General features: G+C 35.0%; 1 pseudogene; it reads right to left on the bottom strand.

Annotated features, from left to right (window-relative positions):
- Positions 1-7,519, bottom strand: LOC145139832 (acetyl-coenzyme A synthetase, chloroplastic/glyoxysomal-like; annotated as a pseudogene).
- Between the last annotated feature and the right edge of the window lie 13,317 nt (positions 7,520-20,836).

The raw sequence follows: 20,836 nt of genomic DNA, 5'->3' as shown, positions 1-20,836 counted from the left end.
CTATAAGGCTCCCATGCCTGCATTGCCAAGGGTCCACATCGATGGTGCGGCTGACAAAGCATTAGCCAATGCTTTTCTGCAATAATGTCCCAATTTGTCAAGACATGACACAACAGATTGTACAAATGACCTAAATACCCTCCTCATTGAAGTGGCGTGTTTTAGTCGTTTTGTATGAAAAGATGTACCTTGTATTGACATCAGGAGAACTTGAACACTTTGTAATAAAGACACGCTCTATTTACCATCCATTGCATCAAGATCGGTTAGTGTTGTAACCAACAACTCCAGGTGCAAAAGATTGAGTTAGCCTCCTGCTTTCATTTTTTTTAAATGAAATTTGTATTTGGGTTTCTATTTTCTGCTGACCTCTTCAGGGTCAGTATAGTCAATTCCATTTGCCCCGGAAAGTGCAGATGCCATATCAGATTCTTTGTAATCGAATGCATATTTGATCGTTGTTGCAGTGTATATCATGTATCATACTGTGGTATGCAAAACACCCTATCACGTGCACCAGCATGATTCATTAAAAAATGAGAAGAGAAAAGTAGTTCAAGATTATAACAAACTTAAATACCTTCGGCTTTCCGGTGCTTCCACTTGTATAAAAAAGAAAAAGTGGATCCTCTGCATCTATCCACACCACATCACACGTAGTAGAGTATTTAGGAACAACATCCTACAAAAAAAGTATAATGGAAAAAAAGTCCAAAAGGCCTAAAGTTTAATGAACATGATCATATAATAATATCTGTGAAATTAAATAGTATTAGTAGTACTACCTGCCACCAAATATCTCTTGCTTTTTGTCATTTGGTATCTTCCTTCTTCATGGCTGATTCATTTTCATACGTCAAGCATGAATCTATTTTGCAACATAGAAATCAATGTCATGAAGAGGTAAATAAATATACATATGCTTTCTGAAAACATCTACTATAAGAACAAAAGTTCTCACCTACAGATATTCCATTTTGAGATGATTATGAGAGTGCAGCGTCAACAATCTCCTTGAGATTGAGTACTTTTTCCCTCTTTTAACCGCATTGCAAGTTACCACAATCTTTGGTTTGCAATCCATAATTCTTTGAAGAAGTGATTCTGCAGAGTATCCAGCAAAAACAACCTGAAAATCAAAGTCAAAGTCAATGTTAAATAAAATTATAATAGTAAATACTATATAATTTGAATGGCTTTTACCGAGTGGACAACACCAATGCGAGCACAAGCCAACATTGTGATTGGCAGTTCCATGAGCATGGGTAAGTAAATAATTACAATATCCCCCTTTTTAACACCACTGTCTTTCAAAAAATTTGCAAGCTGTCAGATGGATTGCCAAATGTAAGAATAAAATCACAAAAAAAAAACAATTTAATAACAGTTAAGGTCATGTACTTTTTGATTTTTCCTACCTTTTTTCATACGTACTAAGTCATTGTACTTACAAGAATGTTCCAAGTAGGTCATGTTGGGGTTAGAAAACTCTTCTATTAAACACGAAAATAGAATTACAATAGGAGGAGCAACTCTCACACTCAACTATTACAAAAAACCAACCCTCTCACTAACACTCTCACTCTAAGTGTTATATTATTTGTGTCTCTGTATTTGGGATACATACAACTGAAGAATGAAGTCTCTATTTATAGTCTTGGCAGTCACCATTGTAGTTGCGTCTATTAATTGTGTTCATCATAGGGTGGGAAGAAAAACTTGTCCCGTAGGTTTCATTTTGTCAACAATGATGGCTACTGTAGCTTTGGAGGCTGGAACACAACAAATCTCCCCCTCCAGTCTCCGTCCAACAATCCTCATCCCAACTATGTCAGCACATAGTCTGTGTTTCTCTTCTGTCACCACCTTTGTCAACATGTCTGCAGGATTGTTATTGGTGTTGATCTTTAACAACTTCAATTCTCGTCCCTCAGTTGCTTCTCTAAGCCAGTGATAACGTATATCAATATGTTTTGTACGGGAATGGTACATCGAGTTCTTACTCAGGTCCATAGCACTCTGACTATCGCAATGAATGATGTACTCATCTTGTGGAAAGCCTAATTCTTGAAGAAACCGTTTCATCCATATAAGCTCCTTCCCAACTTCAACGGCAGCAATATACTCGGCTTCTGTTGTTGACAGTGCGACACACTTCTGTAACTTGGATTGCCACGAGATAGCTCCCCCTGCCAAAGTAAAAATGTAACTTGATGTAGATTTCCTACTATCAAGATCTCCTGCCATATCGGCATCTGTATAACCTTCCACGATTCGCTTTGCTCCCCCGTAGCATAAACATAGTTTCGAACTACCCTTCAGGTATCGAAGTATCCATTTGACTGCTTCCCAATATTGTTTTCCCGGATTAGCTAGATATCTACTCACAACACCGACAGCATGAGCAATATCTGGTCTTGTACACACCATTGCATACATAAGACTTCCTACGGCTGAGGAATAGGGGACTGCCTTCATCTCTTCTTTTTCTTTCTCAGAAGATGGACAATTTTTCTTACTCAACTTGAAGTGGTTAGCCAAGGGCGTACCAACGGGCTTGGCGTTTTCCATGTTGAACCTTTTGATCACACGTTCAACATACTCTTCCTGTGATAAGAACAATTTTCTTGATTTTCTATCACTGATAATTTTCATGCCCAATATCTGTTGTGCTTGGCCTAAGTCTTTCATATCAAAGAACTTAGACAAATCCTTCTTCAAGTTGTTGATCATCATTGCATCTTGGCCCACTATCAACATATCATCCACGTAGAGCAAAAGGATGACAAATTTCCCATCTGGAAACTTCTTCAGATAGACACAATGGTCTGCAACAGTTCTCTTGTACTCATGATTCATCATAAATGAATCAAACTTCTTGTACCACTGCCTTGGGGCTTGCTTAAGACCATAAAGGCTCTTCTTTAATTTACAGACGAGATGCTCTTTCTTTGGGACTTTAAAGCCATCAGGTTGCTCCATGTATATTTCTTCATCCAAATCACCATGGAGAAAGGCTGTTTTCACATCCATCTGCTCAAGTTCAAGATCTAGACTGGCAACTAATCCGAGTACAACTCGAATAGACATCATCTTCACAACTGGCGAAAAAATTTCATCAAAGTCGATTCCTTCTTTTTGTTGGAAACCTTTGACAATGAGTCTCGCCTTATACTTCATAGTATTTCCCTTGCCGTCTTTCTTCAACTTGAAAACCCACTTATTTTTCAAGGCTTTCTTTCCTTTGGGGAGGTTTACCAACTCATATGTTTGATTCTTCTGCAAAGAATTCATTTCTTCTTCCATGGCCTTCTGCCAATTTGCTTTGTCAATATGAGATTGAGCTTCTTGAAAACTCTCTGGCTCCCCCTCACTAGTAAGAAGGATGTAGTTTGAAGTCGGATATCTTGTTGATGGAGCACGTACTCGTTCGGATCGTCTAACTTGAGTTCCTTCGTTTGCAACTTCTGGCAGTGGATCTGAATTATCCAGGGGTGGAAGCTCCCCCGGCTCAACACCTTCTTGATCTGCATCATCGACTTCTTCATCCACTTCTTCAGTGGAAACATCATCTTTATTTTTAGATATTATATCTGAAACTTTGGAGCTTTGTTGCTTGTTAACTGGTGCCTTGAAATCATAATACTGGTTTTCATAAAAAACCACATCTCTGCTTCGAATAACCTTATTTAGTTCTGGGTCCCATAGCCTGTACCCGAACTCTTCATCTCCATATCCAATAAAGATGCATGGAGTGGATTTGAGGTCCAATTTCTTCCACAATTCACTTGATACATGTGCAAACGCTTTGCACCCAAATACTCTCAAGTGAGAATATGATATGTCTTTACCCGTCCATATCTTCTCCGGAACTTCAAAATTCAATGGAGCGGAAGGTGACCTATTTATTAGATAGCAAGATGTCAATACAGCTTCACCCCAGAATGGCTTTGGGAGTTTAGTCATGCTAACCATGCATCGAACTTTCTCAACAATGGTGTGATTCATCCGTTCTGCTACACCATTGTGTTGTGGGGTTCGTGGGACAGTCTTTTCATGTCTGATACCATGTTCCGTGCAGTATTTAGAGAACTCACGGGAATAGTATTCGCCTCCATTATCTGATCGGAGACATTTTAGCTTCTTGCCTGTTTGTCTTTCCACCATTGCATGAAAAGCTTTGAAGCGGTCCAATACTTGGTCCTTCGTTCTCAAACAGTATGCCCATACCTTTCGTGACGCATCGTCAATGAATGTCACAAAATACCGGCTTCCACCAAGAGATTCTACTTCAATGGGTCCACATACGTCGGAGTGGACAAGGCTCAGCAACTCAGAGCGGTTCTTTCTTGTGGAGCTAAAGGAAACTCTGTGTTGTTTCCCGAATAGGCAGTATTTACAAGGATCCAAGGCAACATCTTTTGCCATTGAAATGGACTCCTTCTTTGCAAGAGTCGTCAATCCCTTCTCGCTCATGTGGCCTAGTCTTCTATGCCACAAGTTTGGTGATGTCTCTTCTTTAACAACATTGAGAGTTGGTTGAAGCAACTTTGCATGACTTTTATAAAGAGTACCATCAAGTTTTCCCCTTGCAACAACCATAACACCTTTCAACAACTTCCAGGTGCCATTTTTGAATTGATTATCATATCCTTGGACGTCAAGAGCTCCAACTGAGATAAGATTCATTCTCAGCTCTGGGACATGCCGAACATCTTTCAACACCAATGTACATCCAACATTGGTCTTTAAATGCACATCACCAATACCAGCAATGCTTGAGAAACTGGTGTTTCCCATCTTCACGGTACCATGGTCTCCGGGTTTATAAGTACTGAATAAATCCCGGTTTGGAGTCGAATGATATGATGCAGCGCTATCAATCACCCACTCATCATCATGAGTTTCAACATGTAGGCATGCTTCCTCCTCGTATGTAACAAGGGCAACGTCTTGTGTTATGGTGACCATGGTTTCACCATTCTCCCTGCTTGGATTCTGGCTTGTCTCGGGCTGCTCTCGTAAGAACCTTCGGCAATCACTCCTTTTGTGGCCATAATAATTACAATGATTGCAATAGCCTTCGAACCATGTATTTGAAGATTTACCTCGCTCTCACGATTTCCCTCGATCTCGTGATTTCCCACGATCTTGGGATCTTCCTCTACTTTGACCATGTCTACCTCTGCCTCTACCTCGACCTCGGCCTCCAGTTCTGCCTCCGCCTCTTTCTTTGTTTTCTGACACGAGGGCAAAAGACTGGTCTGTACCAGCTTCTTTCCTTCTGGCTTCCTCGTTCATTAGGGGATCTGTGACCATCTCCATTGTCACTTTACCACCGGGGGCAGAATTGCTGAGAGTCACAACAAGCGTCTCCCAATTATCTGGTAGAGAACTCAAGAGCAATATGGCTTGTTCCTCGTCTTTGAGAACCCAATCAGCAGCACCGAACTGGTTTACGAGATCCTGGAACTGACTCGTATGCTCGGTTATGGACGTACCACTTCGTAACTTGTGGTTTACAAGGCGCCTCATCAGCAAGGTCTTGTTGCGTGTCGTCTTTGCCTGATACATATTCTCGAGCTTCTCCCAAAGTTTGTACACGTCTGTCTCTTGAGAGACATGATGAAAAACACTGTGGTCGATCCACTGTCGAATTTGTGCCACCGTTTTCCTGTTTATTCTCGTCCAAACTTCGTCTGTCTTCGTGTTGGGTTTGACGCCTTGCTTTTCTATAGGCTCTGCTAAATCTTTCAGATTAAGCAAATCTTCCATCCTTGGCTTCTACATGTTGTAATTTGTGGGCGTAAGTCGAACCATCGTAATCGTACTTGTAGATTCCATCGAAAATAATTGCAAATTTATTTTACAAATATTTCGTTGAAAAATTAGATAAAACCGAGCTCTCGGTTGGATTCGGAAGCGTCAAAAATGGTGGGGTAGAATTTTTCGGGCTCAAAATATACTTTCTTGAAAAGTTATGTGCTAATTTGTAACTTTTCAGAACTATAGGGGCTAAACTGTAATTTTCGGAACTTACAGGGGCCAATCTGAAATATTTCTGCCAACCAGGGACTTTTCTGAAACATTTCAGAACTCCAGGGACCAAAACAGATGTTTTTAGAAGAACAGGGACCGAACTGCAGTTTTTCAGAAACAGAGGGACCTTTCTGCAATTTTCTGGAACTTCAGGGGCTAAACTGCAACTTCCTGAAATTCTGGTCAATGATGACCTCACTGATGACGTCACTCCTTCTTCCCCGGCAGTCTTCTCCGGCCACCTGGTTTTTCCGGCGACTTTTTCGGCCATATTTGACCAACTTTGACCAACGATTTGAGGGCCTTCTGATGGTCAAAAAATTACGAAAAATATATTTTCGGAATCCTTGAAACAAGCCCTTTCCAACGGTGTACTCAAAAACGGATTTTGAGACAAAAAAAATTTGACGAAAAAACAGAGAAATTCGTAAATAATTCCCTGGACACCGAACGGGGCTCTGATACCAGTTGTTGGGGTTGGAAAACTCTTCTATTAAACACGAAAATAGAATTACAATAGGAGGAGCAACTCTCACACTCAACTATTACAAAAAACCAACCCTCTCACTAACACTCTCACTCTAAGTGTTATACTATTTGTGTCTCTGTATTTGGGATACATACAACTGAAGAATGAAGTCTCTATTTATAGTCTTGGCAGCCACCATTGTAGTTGCGTCTATTAATTGTGTTCATCATAGGGTGGGAAGAAAAACTTGTCCCGTAGGTTTCATTTTGTCAACAATGATGGCTACTGTAGCTTTGGAGGCTGGAACACAACAGGTCACTCGTTAACAGGTATACAAGTAAGTTTTGATGACATGGCGTTTATGTGACATGTAAGTGTAATGACTAGAATGCACAATATGGGAACTACACAATCATTAAAAAAAGCTCATTGCAAGAGCTTGTTAATTAACAAGTTCTTTGAAAAAGTTATCCAATAGTTTTTTCATTTCTCAAGAGCTTTTTGGTTTGCAAAAGCTTTTAAAAAGCTACTATTATGGTTGCTCTAGTAACTAAGTTGATATTTTGTGATCATAACCCATTTGATAATTAATATGTACACTCAATATGAGAGTATGTAAAATCATCATACATGGCAGACGCTTTCAAACAGTTGTATGTAAGTTAATGAGCCATCAACATCAGGCTCATTTCTTTCACAATGAAGTGTAACTTTATCGCCATTCCCAGACTATGTTTTTATCCAAGCAGTTATAATAGATGTTGGTGATGCCACCCTTGAACCACTGAGTAGATAGATAGGAATGACCAATGGCTGATTAGGTGTATGATACATGATGAAAGAGACAGATGTCCGAAAGATAAAAGTATTGTTTACCTCAATTTTGATGCTCCCTTTTATAACATCAAGATTCTCTAAGTAAACCTGTTGACCCCATTTCTCTTTCCAATAGAATTCTGATGAAATATCATACCCAAAACCACCAGGATCTTCAATTGATTTGTTGTACATCTCCAAATACTGAAATGGTGCCCCAAATCATCGATTATATGATGAAAATGTTTATTAAAAAGAACAGCGAATAGGTCTTGTTTCCTTCTTGTGATTAAAGTTCACTTCGTATTTTGAAAATCCAAAGTAGAAGACTTCGAATTGAAATAGTACTAGCTGCCATGATCGGCAACGTGAGTCGAACGGATTTGAGAGTCAACTCTCCTTCCTCTTCGGTTGGAGAAAGATGAAGAAATCGAGAGTGCAGCAAAATTGAAAATAATTATAATCCAAAATATTTCGATTATCAGAAAGTAGAAATTAGAGTTAAGATGATAATGAATATGAAAAATTCTCATTGACTAAACATTAAAAAAAACTCATACAAACTCATCCGGAAATAAAAGGTTTTAAATTGTTATAGGAAAAACAAAATATATATGTATATAAACAACGAGAAAACCCTAGGAAAACCAAAATTAAGGAGTTAAGGAAGGTAGAGCTTATAAAAACGAGTCGTGATTTGAGCTAGAAATGAAGGAGAAGTAAGAGAGCTACATGGAAATGGAGCTTACACACTACTTGAAACCAGAATTGGAATTTGATGAAGACTACTTCAGATTAATTTTCTTGGGTTTATGATAGATGTGGAGATTGTTGAGCAGTTATACTAGGACATCTGAAGAGACAATAGAGGATTGAACGGCGTTGGCAGGGATACGATGAGTCAATGAGGAATAGAGACGAATCAATAGGGAAGCCAAAGAGGATGTGAGAGGGATTTGAGTTGACATATGGTCAATTAGGGATTTGGGAAAGAAATCGGGGGAATGAAAATAAAACGAGGGAACGAGAAAAGAAAAAAAGCGGGGAATGAAAAAATGAGGCGTCAATTTTCTGCGAGCGATTTGCAAGGGTGATTTTTAGCAATCCATCATTATTCCCTCGCTAAGAGGTTTTAATTTGAGATGGATTAACTATGAATTGTTTTTGTCGAGAAATTCTTAGCAATCAGTCAATGATCCCTCGTTAACACCTCTCTAAAATTATATAAGTATGTTAGTTGAAATATTAATGCATTCCATCGTTGATCCCTTGGTAAGTCGTCGTTGATTAGCTACGGATATAATTCGTAGCTGATTCCGTCGCTAAATGTCAACTTTCTAGTAGTGTACATACCTGCAATTTTGTACATTTTGATAATGATTACATAAATTTTATATAAAATACACAATATATGTTCTATTGACGTAATTTTAGTGTTTTTCAGTTATATTTCATACATTTTGACTAAAAAAGTATGAGTTCTAATGAATATTTCGTTGTGACTTGCACTGGGTGAGAAGTAGGAAATTGTTGATTATCAACTAAGATATGTTGGGCATTTCATTAACAATTACGGAAATTGACTTTTGGCAGATATAAACAATACATAATTTTTGTATTTGGTAAAACATAAAACTAGTTTGTTAGATAAATCAGATATTAATTTATCTTTCGAACATCCTGAAATGCAGTACGTTATAGACATATTGGATGATGGTGATTAGTCACTTGATCAGTGTAATCAGCTTGGTTTTGTAATGCTACATTACCCTTAGACTTGGTAGAAACCATAAAAATGAAATTTTTATAAGCATATTTATAATGTATCAAATAATCAATCTACCAATTGTTGGAATTTAAGTGATCTAATTGTTTGCAATATTAAAAGGCAAATTATCGTTCACAGTACGGGCTAATAAGGCCAAGTATTACACAGTTAGAAGCTTAAGTCTTTTATTTAAAGTTATTACAACTTGACTTAACTTACAATAAGTGGTTGACCACATCTCATATAACTACTAGAAATATAAGCTTCAGCAACATAAATATCCGTTGGAAATCCGTCGCTAAAGACCTTGAGTGGCCGATTAGCAACGAAATAAGCTAGCCAGTAAAACCTTTGTCGCTGAACGTTAGCGACAGAATCAAGTACGGAAATTTTTTTGTTAGCGACTGAATATCTTGTCGCAAAATGTTCTTGAAAAAACTAATGTATGTCACAAATCCGTCGCTGAGGAGATAATAACGATAGTTTAGTGACCAAATATTATGTCGCAAAAAGTTCATGGCACTGTTCTGATCCGTCGTTAAATTGTTTATATGATTATTTGTCATTATTCCATAATCAAAATCAAATTTTATGTTACAAAGCTAAATAAGACATTCATATTCGATTTCAAAACAATAAATTCGACTACCAAATGAACATTAATATTTGATTTCAAATCATTAAAATTCGACTACCAAATAAATATTCATACTCGATTACAAAGTCTCGAAACCAAGTCACAAAAGTTAAAAGTACCAATGGCTAATTAGGGTTATTTTCTTGGGCGAGCTTTAGTATGTCTTCATACATCTTCGTAACTTCTTGTTTTTGTGCCTCCGTTTATGGACGTTCGGCCAAAAGCTCTTGCTTCATTTCTTCATGTTACAACTTAAGTTCTTCCTTCTTCTCTTCACAAATTCGATCCATGATGACCTACATAGTAAATTAACAAATATAAACTTAAATGACATGAGCAATACCAATCAATACAAAAACAAATAAAGTAACAACAAAATACAAACAACACCAGCGTGGGACGGAACCTGTACCATTCCCGATTTCCCGAATAACAAATTTGATCGAAATTCAATCCTGAGTACCGTACCAAATTAACGTTTCCAAAATTTCGTGATTTTAGAGTACCGAACACCTTCCCATATTTTTAAATTTGGTACGGTTCGGTTCGGTTCAGTACGGGTATGGGTGCAGATACGAATACGGGTACTACGGGTACTAGATAAAGGATCAAAATTTGGTACAAACAGCTCATCCCTAATCAAAATAATCAAAATCAAATATGATTAAGGTCTTCAGTCATTTCACCCTTCCACCAGCGATTTTAGTAGGTGAGTTGCAATTTTGAACCAGTTTTGGCCCAATAATGTATATGTATAAAAAAAAATCAAGTTGTTGAATAGTTAAATCTAAAGATGGCATAGAGCCAGCTACTATTTGCTCTTACATACCTGTAATTTTGTACATTTTGATAATGATTTCATACAGTTTAACTAAATTTTATATAAAATACATGGTATGAGCTCTATTGACCGCAACTTTAGTGTTTTTTCGGTTAAATTTCATACATTTTGACTAAAAAAGTATGAGTTCTAGTGAATATTTCATTGTTACTTGCACCGGGTGGGAAGTAGGAAATTGTTGATTATCAACAAAGAATACATGCTAGGTATTTCATTAATAGTTATGGAAATTGATTTTCGGCGGATGTAAAGAATACATAGTTTTTATCTTTGGTGAAACATAAAACTGGTTTGTTAGATAAATCAGATATTAATTTATCTTTCGAACATCCAGAAATGCACTATGTTATAGACATATTGGATGATGGTGATTAGTCACTTGATTAGTGTAATCAGCTTGGTTTTGTAATGCTACATTACCTTTAGACTTGGTAGAAACCATAAAAATAAAAAAAAAAAATAAAAAAAGGTTATAAGAATCTTTATAATGTATCTAAGAATCAAGTCTACCAATTGTTGGAATTTAATTGATCTAACTGTATGCAATATTAAAGGTAAGTTATCGTTCACATAATGGACTAATAAAAATTGTAAGAAGAAAAAATAAGGCCAAGTATTATACGGTTAAAAGCTTAAGTCCTTTATTTAAAGGAATAGACGGTTACAACTTAACTTGACTTACAATAAAGAGTTGACCACATTTAATATTTATAGCCTAACAAGATTAATATAATAATAAAAATAATCTAAAAGAAATCTTACACATCCCTTAAAACCTTACTACCATTTCTATTAAACAGATAAAGACAAGGACATTCACTACTTGTTTTTCCTGACAAACAATTTGGAAGATGCTTTAAACAATTTTACCCTACAATTGTTTATTATGAGAAAAGCTATCCAGGAAAGAGAAACTATCCTACCCTTCTGTAAAAAATCATTTCCTTCCATAAAGCTATCATTCCCGTGAGAGAGAACGCTATCATTCTTTCTATCCTTCCTATGCTATCCTTCCCTTCCAAAGTTTGACAAAATTCAAAATCTATTCTCTTTGGCAAATTTATTTGATTTTGATATAAAAGAAGTAGAAAAGACAAACTATATCTCCTAACCAAAAGCTATGATTCGCTTATTGTTTTATCAGACTCATCAAGACTCTTTTCTCCTCTAGTTTCTCATCATACATCAATCTCTCTTTCTAGTTTCTCATTTCACCAAAACCTATACAACAAGTTCTGTGTGTCAGATTCTTAGTATGAAAAAAGAAGTATGATTTATTAATTTATAATTTTTTTACCCTGTAGAATGTGAAATAATGAGGAACAATATACTAACAGTTGCTTTCCTTAGAAGTTAAGACACACCTACAGACAGTTAGTGAGTTAGTGTTTATTAAAAAATTAATACTACTTTTACCTTCATCTAATTAGTAATTATAACTAATAAATAAGCTAAAAACCAATACTATTAGGCTCAAATAAGTTGTAAAACATGCATATTACAAAAAAAAATAAGTGTCATTTTTAGACTGTAGGTAATGCTTGTGTCTTGGAAACGAATTTACAAAAATGACATAGCAACCAATGAGCCTTTCCCGGATCACTCTCTTTTTTACTACTAGCCATGTCTGATTAACAATGCCTATTTCAAAACTAGAGAATTTTAGATGTCTACTTAAAGGTGTACTCCTTGACATTTGTTATTTGTAAACCATTATCTGTTTCTCTTTTTCAATTATTTTTGTTAATAGTTTTTAGAAAAAAAAATTATTAAATTTTATAATATCTGAATAATTTGAAAAAGTACCAAACATAATTTATCAAGTTGTTTGTAAGTTATCAAGTTGCTTGGTAACATAATTTTGCGAATTTGACCGACTAATTATAATATAATCTCCAAATTTAATCATTTTAAAGTTAATCACTTTTTCTTATATTACTCTCGTATACAAGTGGGGTATCCTCTCTATGAAAGAAAGTTAAATTAAAGAACAAAACATAATATAATATTAATTCTATATAAATGTTGATTACTTTCACACTACCCTTTATTGATTTTTCTTTAACAGCCTTAGCTTTTATTTTTCTTCTCAACATCTCTTTCTCTAAACTAGAATACTCTTTTTTTTATGTTAAAACATGAAAGTAGGTTACTATTTCGTACTAGAACAAGTCAAATTTCGAAAGATTTCATGCTTTGGAATTCAAGGTCAGACTTCACACACATTCTTTCTGGAAATTTTTGTTATAGAATCCCTTGCTTGAATTTTTTTTTTTTTTTTTTTTTGTGTCTGTAATGAAGTATCATATATATATATATATATATATATATATATATATATATATATATATATATATATATATATATATATATAGAGAGAGAGAGAGAGAGAGAGCTAGGTTCAGGTGTTTAAAGTATTTATTGTGTTATTGTATGCATAAATGTGGGCCAATCAAAATTTAAAATATAAATAAATAATTAAATAAATAAATAAGGGTAATTAGGTAATTTTATAAACAACTTCCCCAAATACTTTCCTATAATTATGCTAGTTGATTTTAACCTAATTTATCCCCTTTTAATTACCACCGAGGTCACTTTGAAAAACCCCCCGTAGGATTCGATCGAAAGCTTTCAGCCACCACGATCCAAAGTTTGGATCTTGACTGAACACCAGCTATTATTCCCTTCATCTCTTCGCCATCTTCAAAAAAATGTCAAGCCATTATCGCCTCTACATGTTCTTCTGCAATTCTGATTTAAGAGTAACGATACACACACACCCGCACATAGTTAGATCTTGAATGAAGAAAGAAGGGGAAAGAAAGTCCGATTTCTTGATTTCTGATTTCATGGGCGTTGACACATGTATTTGTACATCGATGAAGGTAAGAAGGAAAGCACAAAGCGGCTGCAAGGTCCAATGGATGTCAATCGATTGCAGGCTAAGGAAGCGTCTCTGGGGTCGACGAGACTGAAGCAACGAAGTGAAGAAGCAACGAGCTTTTGTTCCCTCTTGTCCAACTGTGAGGTGAGAAGAGGAGGAGGTCAGAAGAAGGTTTGGGAGGAGGTAGGCAGAAGTGATGGTTGATGGGGAAGGAAGGGAAAGGTGTGAGGGAAAAGGGTCTGTTGCTCGTCGATGGTGGAAACAGGTGAGCGGATGGGGGCTTCTCCGGCAGCCTCCATGTTGCTTCTGATTTTTCTTCTTCTTTTTTTTACATGAATCAATGGAAGGTAAGGTGCTTGGTTTCGATATTTGACAGGTGGAGAGGCAACCACAAGAGGTGAGAAGGGTTGTCCCTGTGGTGATCGATAGGAACATGTGAGGGAATAAATCACGAGGCTACTGCCTCCTTGTTCAGTTAGAGAAAACAACACCACCAATGAGGAGTTTCTAGCATCAATTAATGAAGGAACAAGGGAGCAACGAAAATGATCCTCAGGAAGGAGAGATGCGGCTTCTCTGTCTTCACCGAGAGAAAGATGGGTGAGGGGAGGTCTTTCATTGCACATTTAACTTGGAATTATATATAAAATCTGATCGCCTCAGATTTGATTTTGACGTGATTTTTAGTGTACAATTTAGGATTTGTTTTGATTTTAACTTGATTTTTTTGCTGCATTTTATGAATTGATTCATATTTCAATTTATGTTTTTTTTCTGATTTAACACTTCATTTATGTGGACAGTGCAGGATCTTGACAAGGTTGAATTCTGAAAAGGTATCAACTATGTTTATGTAGATGATTCAATGGATGATATTGGTGAGATTCCAATTCTATTGGAATGAAATCATGAATTTTAATTCTGTTGGAATTGAATCACGAATTCCAATTCTGTTGGAATCACAGAAGTTGATGCTTGAAGAACGGACCATAAAAGTGAAAGTGATTCTAAGCAACATTATTATTTTAGAATGTTTTAGTCGTTGTCAGATTTTGATGTTTTCTTTCCCGTTTTGAAAGTTTTTTTAATTTTATTTTTTAACAATAAATGTAATTCTTAACAATTGTTACCCGTATTCGCTAAGAAATAATGTATTTTTTGTTTTTATTCTTCAATTGATTGTTCAAGAATTTGTTATTCTACAAGAAGTTTTTAAATTCATGATCAAGAAATAGGTTCAAAAATATTTTTATTATTTATGGTTCAAGAATATTTTTATTTTTGAATATACTCATAAACATATTCTGTCAGAATGTCCGAATTAAAAGAATTATAATTCGTAAAATCGGATTTTTAAAATTAATAGAATCTATGATCCCTTAAAAAATACAATTTTCCTTTATTAAATCTATATTATTTGACTAAATTACCCTTGTAATTAATTAAGATGATATTTTTTAATTATATTTAATTCAATAATATATATTAATCACTTTCTTAAAATAAGTAAAATTGATTGGCCCATATTTATACATACAATAACACAATAATTACTTTGAATAGAATAACCTAGGCCTATATATATATATATATATATATATATATATATATATATATATATATATATATATATATATATATATATATTACTTAATCAGCTCCTTCCCCAATTTCAGCTCTTGATGATGAGGGCATTTTTGTCTTTTTTTGAATAGGCACATTATTGTAGAAGGAGAACATTCTTTATGGAAAGATGATTCAAATGCCTACAGAGAAACCATTCGTGCCTTTTTGGCTTATTTTCAAAACCAGGTTCCTTTCTTCATTAATGCGTATTAATTATTGTTCATTCACACATTTTTGTATTCTGAAACAAGTTAGTATATAGTAGTATTCTTCTTTTCTTGCAGATTCTTCGAAGAACAAATGTCATTTTGTTTTAGCAATGGAAGGTATGTGTAAATGTTATCTTTTTCATTCCAATGGATTGAATGGAACGGAACGAATGATTCCATTCCTTCCTTATTTCCATCATACCAGACACTAACTTGAATCAGTTTTATTCTGTTGCCAAACTGAATGGAATGGCATTGGTAATTTTTTCTTTGCAGGTGCTCGTATATAACTTCTTTCAGTCTTTGGATGTTGTAATTTTTTTGTTTTCATGTGTTTCTCAGATTCCCACAGAAAGTCTTGTACTTCATTTGTTTTCGAGTTATATCCACTAATGATCGCCTTACTTTAGGCTGTGAATTATGGGTAGGATAAAAAAACATTATCTTTTAATTATAAGAGAATGGAAAATTAGAATGATAAGATTACTAAATCTCAGTAACACTCACTGGTCTTTTTACTTGTTGTCTTTGTTATGATGTTTAGGATGGAATGATAATACGTGGTCAGAATGAGATATCTCATCCCACTATTGGATCATTGCAACTTATAGATAAGATAAAATATGCATTTTTATCAAGCAATCTAAAACATCATAACTTTCTACTTTCAATTTTCTTTGTTCTTATTGTGACATCATAGTTTGATTAAACGACTAAGTATTTAGATGACATTGCTATAATTGTTAAAAGAAATGAAAGTAAGATGCTATAAATTATAATAATAAACAAATTAATTAAAGTACTTTGCTATATTTCCAGTTATCTAATATGCCTTTTCCTTTTGGGATTTTGTCATTAAATTTACCTTATTTTTAATTGCTTGAATCTTTCATACAGGTAATTTCTTCCATTTTACCTTCAAGAATAAAGCAAGTTTTATACATGTCAAGTGAAGGAAGCAATGTATTGCATGAGGTGAATTCATCTTGTTTATTTTTATGTATAAATTTGTAAAAAGATATTTCAAAATTGTTGAGAAGTTTATTTGTGGTGGTGGTTTTGCAGGTGTTTCCCATTGTAAATCTAACAGTTGAGAAATGTGGATTGCATTATTTATAGTAAGTCCAAAACCCTAATTAAACTCTAATTATTCAACTAAAATTTCATGGCTGTAATCTTTATATAAAATGATAGGGTTCTGATTTTCATATTTGTAATATTTAGCTAACATGTTTCTTAAATAATGCGGATTGTACTTGAATCTCTTCTTCAGTAATTATTACTACCCATTTAACAATGAACACATTTTATTTTATTATTTCTTGACTAATGACTTATTAAGTGCTTAGAATAATTTATCATCGTTCTTGTTCTTATGATGCAGGTTTTATTAGGAGTTGGAGAGATTATAGCTTCACGATCAAGTACAAATGTAAGGTCTTGTTTTTTTTATTGAATAAATGTTGTCTAAATAACTGATGTTTGAAAATAATATTGAGAAAATAATGGCAAGCTTGGGAAATGAAAGGACAAATTTGTAAAAAGTTAGTACATAATGAAACTTTATCTCTCAATGACAGGTGTGGAATCTACGGGCTAATCAAGAACTCCATTGGTTGTTCAGGTCATGAGAATTATAGATGAAACTTTTGATGCCTTATTAAAAAGTAGATTGCTACTATTTTTTAGTATTGTTCATTAACTGTGGAATATGGATTTAATATTTGTCGTAAATCAAATTTTTTTCATGTTTATATATTGTTGGTTTTAAAATATAAATTTGATGTATGTTTAAAATTTTTCTTTCTTGAAAGTTGTAATTATTTTTAATATTTTCAATAATTTATAATTTTTTTATAATGTCAAAAACCGTCGCTAATCTGTCACAAAAATCTGTCGGCAATCGGTTAGTGAGTTATTTCGAGATTCCGTCAGTAATTCGTTAGTAAGTTATTCCAGATTCCATCGATAATCCGTTAATGAATTATTCAATCAGTAATCCGTTGCAAAAAATATTTTGTCGGTGATGAGTTACTAATTACCGACAGAAAAATCCATTGCTAAAAGTTAGTAATAGTCATCGGAAAAATCCATTGCTAAAAATTGGTTTGTTACAATTCCGTCGGTAAAGAGTATTAGTGACGGATTACTGACGGTTTTAGCCATTGGTAATGCTCTTTTTTGTAGTAGTGGAAGTTAATAGTAATGCTACAACATCTTGAAGATGCATTAGTGCCTTAGGGGCTGTTTGATAGGATCTGAATTTTTAAAATCTGAATTTTTAAGAGGTCTGAATTTCTAAGAGGGTCTGAATTTTTAAGATCTGAATTTAAACATGTTGTTTGGTTAGAACCTATGCATTCTTGTACTGAATTATAAAATTGACCATTTTACCCTTATGTATTGTTTTTGTTTATAAAATAACTAAACCAACTTTTTGAATAACTAAAAAAATATAACTAAACCAACTTTATAAAATAACTAAACCAATTTCTGGCTTCAACATTATCTGCCATAGACAAACCAAAGGGGATACAATTAGGCTCTTTTTGTGCTTCAATGTCTACATTCAACTATTAATCAAATTTCTATAACACGAGTATATACCAGAAATGCTTTTGAGGACAAGAAACATAACAATTTTCATTAACTGTATATATAACCACAACTATACACCAATTCATGAATCAAACTTTAAGAACATTTCATATCGGATGAAAATTTGTAACCAAAACATCATATAGCTAACTGCTGTGTGATTTAGGGTTGGAAATAAACACATAAAAATTTCACAAAAATCCGAAAACAAACCATCAGGTTCTTCTTCTCCATTATGAATATCAAGAATATGCTTCAATAAATCAGATATTTCAGATATTAGAATAATATAACTCAGAGCAAACTTCACATAAATTAGAATATAGAAATCAATGATTGGAGTAAGGGGCTGTCACTAGAGCATTGGAGAAAACGATTGGAGAAAACCAAGAGAAAAAAAATACATAAATCATCGAATGGAGAAGAACGAAGCACATACCTGCTGTCTTGCTGTCGAACGGTGGCCCCGGAGGGGTTCGTTGCCGGTGACGCTAGCTGTACCGCCACAAGTGGTGGTCGGCTGGTGGCGGAGAAAATAACGAAGAGATGCAATCGTGCAATCGAACTATCGAAGATGCAAAATCAAAAGAGAAAGAGAAGAGGAGCGAATTATAAAAGAGGGCAAAAGAGGAATGCGCATTCTTTTTTTTTTTTAATTCAGACACAACTTCAAATCTGAAAAATTAAGAGGCATTTTACAATTAAGAGGCATATATTAATATGTTACCAAATGGTCTGCATCTTATAAATTAAGTGACTGCCTCTTCATTTTCCAATTAAGAGGCTACCAAACAAGGCCTTAGTTTGAATTAGTGTTCGTTTTTGTTGGAGGTCAAAGCTCAAGAACATATTGATTATACATCATATTGCATCACATACAAATGAAGCTCCAATATTTTCTCCAGATGAAGATTTAACAAATCAGAACAGCTACCAGCTTGGTAGATAACTATAACTCTCATCATAAAGTACATTGCTATTTATAGCTCCCAAGAAAGGCATTGGTGCTGCTTGGAAAAACAGCGGCTTTGTTTTGGAGATTTATCTAGAAATATCAACCATTCGGTGCAAAATCAAGGTTTTAAAGGTTTTACTCGATTGCAATGATACTGTTTTGGTGAGGCCCAAAATATTTGCAAGAGTTTTCTGATTTTTTTGTTTGTTTTTTTTTTAATTCTCCCCTAAATTTTTTAAATTAGAAAAAAACTATGAACAAATGTAACAAAAACAAAAATAATAGCTAACTTTAAGAGTGATTTGGGATCAAAGTTTTTTTTTAGACAACCTTTATCCGTTTATCAGTACCTCTCCCTTCATGAATAGATCTGGTCAATCGCTGGTATTGTGGTCCACTTAAACACGAGAGATTGTGACAAAATTAGGACATACTACAAGTGACAAGACAATGTGATCCTATGTTCCTAGATAATATTCCTAAAGGACCATTCAGCTGACGACGACCAAATATATTTTTGTCCACCTAAATTGAGCAGCGAGATCTATAGACAACCTAGTGATTGTTCAATTTTAAATGTACTAGAACATGTTTCCCGCTTCCTGACATACCCCAATAATCAGGAACTTCCAAAGTACTCCTTACTTTAGGTGAGCAGACAATTATTATGAGAGAAGTCAGATTTAGAATGCATATGCTATACATCCAGGTCGGATCTCTTCCAATATTGCAGAGGGTGAAACATATGACTAACCAGATTTAGAGGGATTGAGAAGTAGAATGGTGCATATGTTGTGTACCAGGTCAGATGTATTTCAATCACACAAAGGAGACAACATATGACTAACAGACAGAAAGAATAGCATAGATAGAAGATGCAGAGAAATAGAGTTGCATATGTTGCAGTCCAGGTCGGATCTTTCGATCACACAGAGGAGGCAACATATGGCTAACAGAAAGAAAGCAAGAAAATAATTTCCTACAGACCTACTTTATCGGAATTCCCCAGTCGCCCCATCAATACCGGAATTAAGGACAAAGTTCGTACATCGGGGAAGAGTTAAACCATGGTTCTAGATACGGATTACTTTAGTGTGACCGGTGGATTCTCATGTATATCTCCATGCTTAATCTTCTCTCTAGTTTCTCTCTCTAGGCCGTAAACTCTCTTCTGTTCCTCTACCCCTATCACGCCTCACCCCTAACACCTATATATATACCTAGGGAATATGGGACATAAATGGGTTTACGGTCGTAAACCTGTTTACGGCCGTAAACACCCATTGAGCCGTAAACACTTTTTGGTCCTAGACGGAAAATTACAATTGCCTAGAAAAGCAAAGTATAAACCATAATTTTGACCCAACACATGAAGGACGAAATCGCTACCTTTGTGGGCAAGTGCCTTACTTGTGCCAAAGTCAAGGTAGAATACCAGAAACCTTCAGGTTTATTACAGCAACCTGAAATCCCTGAATGGAAGTGGGAGCGGATTACAACGGATTTCATAACTAAGTTACCCAAGACATCGGGTGGTTATGATACTATTTGGGTAATCGTCGATAGATTAACCAAATCCGCACACTTCATACCAATCAAAGAGACCGACAAGATGGAGAAGCTAACAAGAACTTACCTCAAAAAAATCGTTAGACTGTATGGTGTGCCAATATCTATTATTTCTGACCGAGATAGTAGATTTACTTCTCGTTTCTGGCAGTCTTTACAAAAATCTGTGGGAACTAGGCTGGACATGAGTACAGCCTACCATCCACAAACTGACGGACAAAGTGAAAGGACGATTCAAACTCTAGAAGATATGTTGCGAGCTTGCGAGATAGACTTTGTCAAGGCATGGGATACTCATTTACCCCTTATTAAATTCTCTTACAACAACAGTTATCACACTAGCATAAAGGTTGCTCCTTTCGAAGCTCTCTATGGCCACAAGTGCGGATCACCTCTGTACTGGGCTGAAGTGGGTGACACGC

This window comes from Lactuca virosa, chromosome 9, assembly GCF_052849685.1.
Source record: "Lactuca virosa cultivar CGN04683 chromosome 9, Lactuca_virosa_CGN04683_v6, whole genome shotgun sequence".
Lineage (NCBI taxonomy): Eukaryota > Viridiplantae > Streptophyta > Magnoliopsida > Asterales > Asteraceae > Lactuca > Lactuca virosa.
This window is presented reverse-complemented; position numbering and strand designations above follow the sequence as displayed.